This window comes from Catharus ustulatus, chromosome 1 (assembly GCF_009819885.2).
Source record: "Catharus ustulatus isolate bCatUst1 chromosome 1, bCatUst1.pri.v2, whole genome shotgun sequence".
Lineage (NCBI taxonomy): Eukaryota > Metazoa > Chordata > Aves > Passeriformes > Turdidae > Catharus > Catharus ustulatus.
Genome location: NC_046221.1, coordinates 66,374,547 through 66,383,672, shown reverse-complemented (window position 1 = coordinate 66,383,672; position 9,126 = coordinate 66,374,547). Strand labels below are relative to the sequence as shown.

General features: G+C 42.5%; 1 non-coding gene across 1 annotated transcript; it reads left to right on the top strand.

Moving 5' to 3' along the window:
- The first annotated feature begins 7,996 nt into the window (after window positions 1-7,996).
- TRNAY-GUA lies at window positions 7,997-8,086 on the top strand. Its single transcript is given in 2 exon segments — window positions 7,997-8,033; window positions 8,051-8,086. It is a non-coding gene; the product is annotated as a tRNA-Tyr (tRNA).
- Window positions 8,087-9,126: the final 1,040 nt, after the last annotated feature.

Genomic DNA, 9,126 nt, shown 5'->3' with positions numbered 1-9,126 from the left:
ACCAACAGGCAGGACTCGGGCCAGGACAAGGTGTGCTTATGAGGCCTGTACTGCTGGGACACGCTGTGCTCGAGGCCTGCACTGCTGGGACAGGCCGCACTCACAAGGCCTGTACTGCTGGGACAGGCTGTGCTCACGAGGTCTGCGCTGCTGGGACAGGCCGCACTCAGAGGCCTGTACTGCTGGGACAGGCTACGCTCGAGGTCTGCACTGCTGGGACAAGCTGTGCTCATGAGGCCTGCACTAATGGCAAACACACCTCCGAAAGCTCTGACCCCGCCTTTCTCTGCTGCTTGTGAGAAGAAGCAGAGTGAAATCTGAAGGAAGCCTTCCTCCCTTTGGAGTCTCCATCACTCCGCCGCCTCAGATAGAGTAAATTTGAGTTTCACAAGCTAGGGGTTGAGAGTTGGTGTATTGAGAGATGGCAGTCAGGATACGTGTGGCCTGGAGGGGAAGCAGGAGTGAATTCCACCATTAAGCTGTCTGTACCCTCTTCCTTACTCTGTCCATGTAGGCTAACACACCATATTGTTTATAGTTCTTCAGCACAGCCTTTTAAACAAGTTTTCAGCAAATGCATCTCTCTTTTCATCTTCTAAGGCATGCATAAGTTATGTAAAATTCCAGAGAAAGGAATGGTGGCAGGGCTGTTGGACCTACCGCACTGCTCTAACTTGCCTTAGACCAGACAGTCTCTTCCCTAGGAAAGGTTAGAAATTGCCTATGTCCCAACACCTCCCTTTCCCAAGAAAGGTACAATTGAAGCTGCTGTGGCTGTAGGCAGGGGAAGAAGATGCTGCAGGCATGAGGTTGGAATGGAAGGAATTACCATAGAGGTGGGAAAATGTCCACATTTCATTCCGGGTCCTGGAGATGCTGAGATTGTATTCCCTTGACTCTGTCACATTGCTTTATCTTTATGGGGCCCTGCAAATCCAATTTATCAATCACAATGCAGTATATCAGCAGGTTTTTTTGTATTTAACCAGTAGGAATTATTTTGCAGATGTATCTCCTTTGTCTGCATATCATCTGGAGAAGTACTTGGTGTGTATACACATGTAGACCAGATTTCTTTATTTGTATTGCCATACTGATTGTGTTGCTCATTGTTCCACAGGTGTACATTAGGTTCTGTAGAGGTACAAAATCATAACACTTCAGAGTGGTACATTTAAATAGATCGTATCCATTTTTTTTTAAGGGAGGGAGGGAAGTTTTCTTTTATGTTTTCAATAATGAATATTATTTTTTGTGGCTCAAAACCATGCATAAGAGGAAAAAAACCCACAATAAACATAACAAATGAAGAGACACATAGAGTTTTGCTCAAGAAGCTCACAAATTAAATTTAAACTGATATGGTAAAATAGATTAACAAACAGAAGAATGGCAGTAGGGTAAGAAAGGACAAGAGTTACAGGAATAAGATTATTTGCAGTCCATGCAGTATAGCCTAATACACTTCCTTATGCCCTGCTCTATCCCCAGATACTGCAGAGAAATGGCCAAAGATTAACTCCCAGGGACAGAGAATTGTCTGTGTGGTGTTTATTTATATAGTGCCTAGTGCAATGGGACCCTAATCCCTATTTGGGGTCCCAGAGTCCTGTAGCAATACAAATAACACACACCAAGCAGTGGCAATAAGATCCCTTGACCCAGCACCTTTCTCAGTGCTGTATCCATGCCTAACCTAAGAAAAGGCAAGGATTATACAGCTTGTAGGGATGTACCCATACCTTGGGTGTTTGATCTTACTTTTTGAAGTTTGTTCATCCCTTTCAGAAAGGATGTTTTGACCTGAAATTAAATTTGATATTAATACTGCCCTATTCCTTGTTTGATACTTGGTGATATCTGAAATGTTTGGCTCTGACTATGTAAAGGTAGGAATACTGGAAAAGAGGACCACATATTATCTGGGCATAGTTTGTAGCCCAGCTCTTGACAAAGAAGTGGGAACACAACAGATTTTTTTTTTTTTATAAGATCACGATAGCTCTCAAGAATAATTTCACAGATACTCTGGTACTTGCAAAACAGGCATCAGAAAACTCTGACCAAAGGTTTTGCTTCTGATGGCTGAGGTGAAGCCCAGGTTTGAAACTGCTGTTGCCTGGCCTGCAATTCCAGTAGGTCCAGATCTATTATGGCCCAGCAGAGTTTGCCAGGGTTAGTGAGGTCAGCAACCTCATGGGCTATGAAATGTATGGTCTACTCTATCAGGATTAGTGTGTGCAATTGGCTCCAATTTGCTGTTCTCTGAAATTAAGAGTTACCTGGAAAAGTCAAACTGTGTTTAGAGTTTAGTTTTACACATGGTCTAAGCCAGCATTCATGTCTCAGACACGCATCTAACATATTCTGGCTGCACTATGAGGTGTTAAAGTTTAGCTGGAAGAGAACTTAAATGCTGCTACTTCACTGGTTTGGGCCCCACAGTGGCCATTGTTCTCCACTCCTTTGCCTGTTATTTCATCCTTTAAGTCCAGCTCCCTCCAGAAACATGAGGTCTCATGCAGCTGGTAATTCTTATATACCAAAATAACGCAGATTTGGATCAAGAAGACATGGTCAGTTTGTCTAATTAACTTCCTACCACTATAGCCAAGCCAGAAATGTAAGGTACAGTAACTCATTTTATAGTCACTCTATCTGATACTGAATATAGATTGGAAAGATTATTTGTTTAAGCAAGATGTGTGGTAATACTGTTATACTATATTAAAGTGCTCTTTAAAAATAAATTATATTCTCATGAGTGTGAGAGACAAGTATCCCCTACCACAGCCAGACCTGACACAAGCAAGGTCTTCTCCTTACCCAGAACTGCTAAATTCTTCCATGAAGAGAAAAAACAGCTTAAGAGTTATATCCTAGTCTTTTGTGTGTGTGTGTTTTGGTTTTTTTGGTTTTGTTTTAGTTTTTTTTGTTGTAACCCCTAAAGTATTTGGTGTTGAGTCTTCAGAAAGGCTAGATAAAGCACTAGCCATGGGTAGAAAAACACATGAGGAGCTACACCAGTTCCTTAGGGCTGTGCATGCACATCTCCCAGTGCTAAACCAAGCCTGTGTATCAAAAAAGGGTCCCAAATATTTAGGACAGAAATATTCACTCCACTTGTAAGTGCTCTTTTTCTTCTGGGTTTTCCTCTCAGCTTCCAAAAGCTGCCCCTTAAATGCCACTTATGAATGGAGAAAATTATGCACTTTCAAATTCTCTCCTGGGGACTGAGGGCTCATATCTCTCCCTCTCACACTGATACTGTAATTTCACACTATTTTTTTTGCCAGCAGTTGAGCCTTTCCTCGTTATATATGACAGGCATGTTTCATTTTCATTAGAGTTTTTATACTTTGAGAGCCTGATGAGCAGGGAAAGGGAAGTAGCTGGATGGAAGAACTGCCACCTGAAGGGTGGAGGTGGAGGGGCTCTCCTGTGCCCCAAATAGTGCCACTTCTGTACTCTGCACTTCTGCCCTCCCTCAGGTGATGCAGGTTTTGCTGCCACTGGGCTTCCTGTGAGGCCACAGCCATTACAACTGTCATGGCAAAACAGTAAGGACACACAGAGGGGAAAACTGCTTAAACAAACAAACAAACTAATAAATAAACAGTGTGCTGCGGTACTTGGGCAGAAACTAAGCTAACCTACACAGAAGTCACGCTCTCTGATGGCTTACAATTTGCTAGGAGCAAGTGTATTGTATCTGTGTGATGTGTGTCCTAGCTGTGGTTAATTGCCACCCAAGTATCAAAACTTTCTGGGCTGATCATCATCTAAGAAAAGCTTACACATCATTAGTCTTGTCTTTCACCAGGAGAAGGGCAAGACTTGGAACCCTCTGTGGGCAAGAGGACAGGAATGCTGCTCACTGCATTTTCTAACTTGACTTAACATGGCTGAACATTTAACGTGTTGAAGAATAGTTTGACAACTACATAGAGGGTACTACTTTCCATGCCTGCTGATGGGTTGAGCTCTCAGGCACTTGTATCATCCCAACTGGGTTGTGCAATCTGGATCTGATGTCTGGGCACAGCCCTGGGACTTCAACTTTTGTGCGTTTATTGCTTATTAGAAACGGCCATACACAGGAAGAAAACAGAATTAAAAGTTTGTCTGTAAAGATAATATTTTATTTTTATTAAAAACCACCCCAGACATATAAGGCTGTTATGTAGCAAAATTCAGCATAAGCAGCTCAGGTATTGAATACCTAAAGGATACTTCCCTCTGGATGTCTTACTGATAATAGAGCAGCATCAGAAGTATTAAATGGATTCTCTGAGCAGAACAAAACCTGATAGCTGTAAGTAATGTCCTATAAACTCTGTGTTTCTGAAATGCAGCCCACACTGTGGCGATGCAATCAAACTCCCTTTATATGAAACCTTCATGTACTCTACCAATTCTTTTCTTTCTTCATTCCCACCTTCCTGCCCCTTGGCATTCATTCACACTGACATTATTAGAGTTGTCTCTGAAGCTGGCCCAAGGAGTCCTACATATTATTTACATCACAACAGAGCCTGGGGTCATCAGACAGGGCTGGTGGTCTGTTGTGCCAGCTGCTACTCAGCCTTTAAATACCAAGGTAGTCCCTGGCCTAAAGAGATTTCTATCTTGAATTTTAACAGAGGGAGATTATTGTTTTCCTGATGTTTTAGACTCTAAATTCAAGTTGCTGTGAGTAACAGTCTTCAGGAAAACTCTCCTCTTGTAGGAATAACAGCACAAAGCTGTCAAATTGAGATACCCTGAGATCATCCCTACCTGGTGGTGCAGAAACCACAGCAGTCAACTAGTAGCTACACACACCAGACAGAACTAAAGGGAACATGGAGATTTCACAAATTTATTGTGAGTCCAGTCTAATGCTCGTATTCAGAGCATGTGTATATTTCCACCTCAAAAGAAGAGAAAACAATTCCTGCAAGTCCCTCAGAATAAGTCAGATTTAAAAAATCTTTTCACTGGGAAAAAAACCCGAAACCAAACTCAAAAACTTTTAAACCATTTAAGGCCACCTTAGAAAGTCAGTCTGTAAGTATACAAAACACTGGAGACCATCATATGCTAATCTGAGTTTAACAAAACACATAGCATTACCAAGTGTAATTATACAGTCCAGCTATTAGTAGCTTTACCTCTGGCTGTTCTCCATCCTGCTTTCAAGCTACATCCTTTCCTTTCATCTTATTCTACACCACATGAAACAGGTGAGCTGTTCCCTTTATATAGCTCAGGGCTCCAGTCACATGGCTCTCAAAGCTGGGTATCTTCATTTAATCAGTTAAAAGAATCGAAATAATCAGATCTTTCATGAACTCCATGCCAAATTTTAATTCTGTTAAGCATTCAAAGCTTACCAAGTTAAAAAAAATCAAGAAAAAAAAATTAATTAATTTTTCCTAGGAATATCTACTTTGAAAACCTGCCCTGGAGGGTACATTTGTAGTTTAGAATATCTTTCACAAATCACCCATATATCACTGCTAGCAAGTTGCACAAAAAGACATCTCCAATGCTTTTTATTGTCAAGGCAACACTGTGGTTTCTGCATCCCATTTGTTCATGCATAGATAGTAACAGTGTCTACTTTTTATCTGATCCATTTGAATTTTTATCTTGACTGTAACCACTACTGATTTCTTACAGGAAAGTACAAATTGTTTAGGGTTATCTTCACCAGTAACAACTTCTGGCAGCAAAGAGATGGCTATACTAGCCCTAAAAAGTCTGTATTTGTTACCTTGGATTAGATGACAGTGCCAAAGACTTAAACTGGGTAAAGCGTTAATTTTCAGTTTTGAGGTCCTTGAATGTGTGGATGAGAACTAGTGGATTATTTTTAAGGGGTCTGTGAAAAGTAACTCGGATAAGGCAGACTCATGACAATGGGCTTAAATTGGCTTGAAAGGATCCTGAAGTGCCCCTTGAAAATGCTGTGGGGATGGCAAACTGGAAAATATTAGATTCCTGGGGCTATGCGATCTACTGTGATTCAGGAGCATTATCTGTTGTGCCATTCTTTCTCCAGTGCAAGATTAACCCCACATTCTTTCATGGGGTCCTCTTTCCACCTAGGCCATCTGACCCCAGAGAGTGCAGATATTGCCCCTTCAGGGATACAGCAGTTCTCTTTTCTCTTTCTCTCAGCCATATGCTTTTTTTTACAGCATCAGCTGATGTGTTGCTAGTGGGTAAGTGGCTGTCATGACACATCATAGGTCCAAGAATTAGGCCTCTGAGAAACTGCAACAGGACCTTGTACATAAGTCAAATATTTCCTGACCTTCCTATATTCCCAGGAACAAAACCAGGAAGGCATCTTGTGTTTCGAGATACGTGCTGGTTTTAGCAGTGAAGGAGCATTAAGATCTTTGTTAGTATGAAAATAAATAGAATGTGTGTGCAAGTTTGGTTGTTAAGATAAAGAGCAGTATTTTCAAAGCAGAGGTGTACATGGTGATAGTTTTGCTGTGAGTACATCTGCTCTGTGGAGTCACCCTCCTGACAAGGACATCACTGTTGTGTTTGTTTGCTAAAGACCTCTGAAGAGCAGCTGGTCCAACCTCTTGCTCCAGACAGAGTAGACTTGAAAATTAAGTCACATTACTCAAGGCTATGTCAGTCAAGCTTTGGAAATTCTGTCCTCTGGGCAAACTTTGCAATGGTGAAAATTTTTACTTTCATAGTATTTTTCTCCCCTTATATCTCAACAAGATTTCTCTGGGAGGTTGTACCTGTCACCTCTCACTGTGCAACTCCAGGCAGAGCCTGGCCCTGCTTTCCTCAAACTGTCCCATCCTGCAGACTGCAGGATGATCCCCCTTCCTCTGTCTCTTCTGCAGGCTGAATGGGCCCAGCTCTCTCCACCTTCCCTCCTCACCCTGTGCTCCAGCCCCCTCACCATCTTGGTGCCCCTCCACTGGACTTGCTCCATGATTTTCATGCTTGGCTTATACCAAGGAGCCAAGGTGGGCCACAGTGTTCCAAATTCAAGCTCATAAGCACTGAATATGTAGAAATAATCGTTTTCCCTAACCTGCTGGCTACATGCTTTCTGCAACAGCCCAGTGTTTGGGGTTGAGTCACAAGGAGGAGTTGGAGGTAAGCATGGGTTAAGGATGGATATGCTGTAGGGCACTGAGGTAACACTGCTGCACACACTCCCATCATAAGTAGGATGGCATGGTTTCGGCAAACAGGGTGTCTGCTCACATCTTTGTGCCCCACCCTGCTGCTCAGACAGACAAATGCTGGTGAATCACTATAATTCAAAAAAAGTGTAGTTTGCTTTCAATTGCCACAGCTGTGAGCTGCAGCACTCAGATGATTCACAAAGGGTACAGCCTTCCAGGCCCAGGGGCTGGGGAGGCCACTGGTTGCAATTCCAGACATTGCAACCTCATCTGTGTTCGAGGGGTCTTACATGCACTGAGGGAGTTGGTGGGATTTGAATTGAAACCACAGTGGTTATTCCTTGCTTTCCTTCTTTTCTGTTCTTCTACATTCACTATGGATTCTTTCCTTCTTTTCTGTTCCTCTACATTCACTATGGAAGCTGCCGGGGAGGTGTTAGCTGTTTTGTTTGCTGTTTTGTTATTGGATTTGGCTGGAGAACTGTTGTGGAGAATTGTGTGGAGGGGAGGTCTCCCTCTATTCATGGTTCAACTTAGGAAATGTGGCAAGGTCACCAAAGAGTGGGCAAATTTCTTTGTCAAGCCATAGACAGATTTCATATGGGTCATGAGAAGAACTCCAACCTTAATGCTACCACCACCAATAGTCTTATAAGAGCTGTGAACTATTTGGCAAAGAAAACTGGCAGGTTTGTAACCAAAGTCCAATTTTGCAGGAAAGTTAGCTTTGTGCCTTTTTTTGGATACTGTTTTGCTGTTGTGAAAAGCAATACATATGGAGGTTCATTAGAGCCTGAGGCTATTGTTGATGCAGTCTTGACTCATTCTTGGCACTCCTGTACCTTCCTTTGATAGCTCAGCTGGTAGAGCGGAGGACTGTAGGCTGTCTCTGAAAAGTAATCCTTAGGTCGCTGGTTCAACTCCGGCTCAAAGGAAACATTTTTGAGGTTTGTTTTCAGTTCTGCCTTTCACTTTTTTTCTGGAGTTTACAACTTTGCAGAACATCCCCTTCCAACCACTTTGTACCCTGTGAGAAACTTAGTCTATTATCTTTGTCTGTTTCAGATGGTGTTTACAGCTGCAGTGCTGGGACCATTGTCACCTCTCCATGAACCATTCACTCAGGAGTTGGACTCCGTGATCCTTGTGGGTCCTTCCTACTCAGAATTTTCAGTGAAATTTGTGAAATCTAGTTAATCAGTTGATGCCCATCATAAGAGCTTCTGCTCCTCAAAACCTACAGACCCTCAAGAGTTGGAGCAGACACAGGGTGCAGAGCTTGCAAAGTGTCTTTTACCCAAGTTGGGTGTGGAAAATGGAGGCAGATCCAATTACTGGAGCACCCTTGTTGCTGGTTTCACCCCTTTTCCTTATTTCATTCTTTCATTTTGGAGTTCTGAGGCTTTGAGTGTGGCAGTGGGGAGCTAAGAGAGCTGGGGAAGAAAAATGTTTTTGTGAAGACAGGAAGGGGACACCAAGATCATTCAGGTCCTGATACCTGTGTGAGACAGTGACTACATGCGACAGTAATCATCAGCCTCCTGAAAGGGTTGTGAATACCACTCGACAGGCAGTCCTGAGGTATATAATTTCCAAGAACTGTCCATTTCAATGGAGAATTGTAAAGGCTGGGGCTGGTATGAAGGAAGTGGATAAGAAAGAGCCCTAAGAAAGGACACCAGAGGCCAGGTTAAGAAGCCGTTTTAAGGACTCATTCATACAGAAACTTTCAGAGAATAGAAAACAGGGCACTGCGACCTGTTAAAATTTTGTTTCACACAGGAAACTGACTCACTTTCACAAGACACAATGAGTTCTGAGACGTCTGTAAGAAGCTTTATTAAAGAAAAGATTAGAGGGTTTTATATGTTTACATTAGACGAGATGACATTAGGGATCTAAATCCCAAAGCTCATGCAAAGCTTCTCATGCAAAGCATCTCCTCATGCAAAGTGCAGTGCTAAGCTGAACAAAG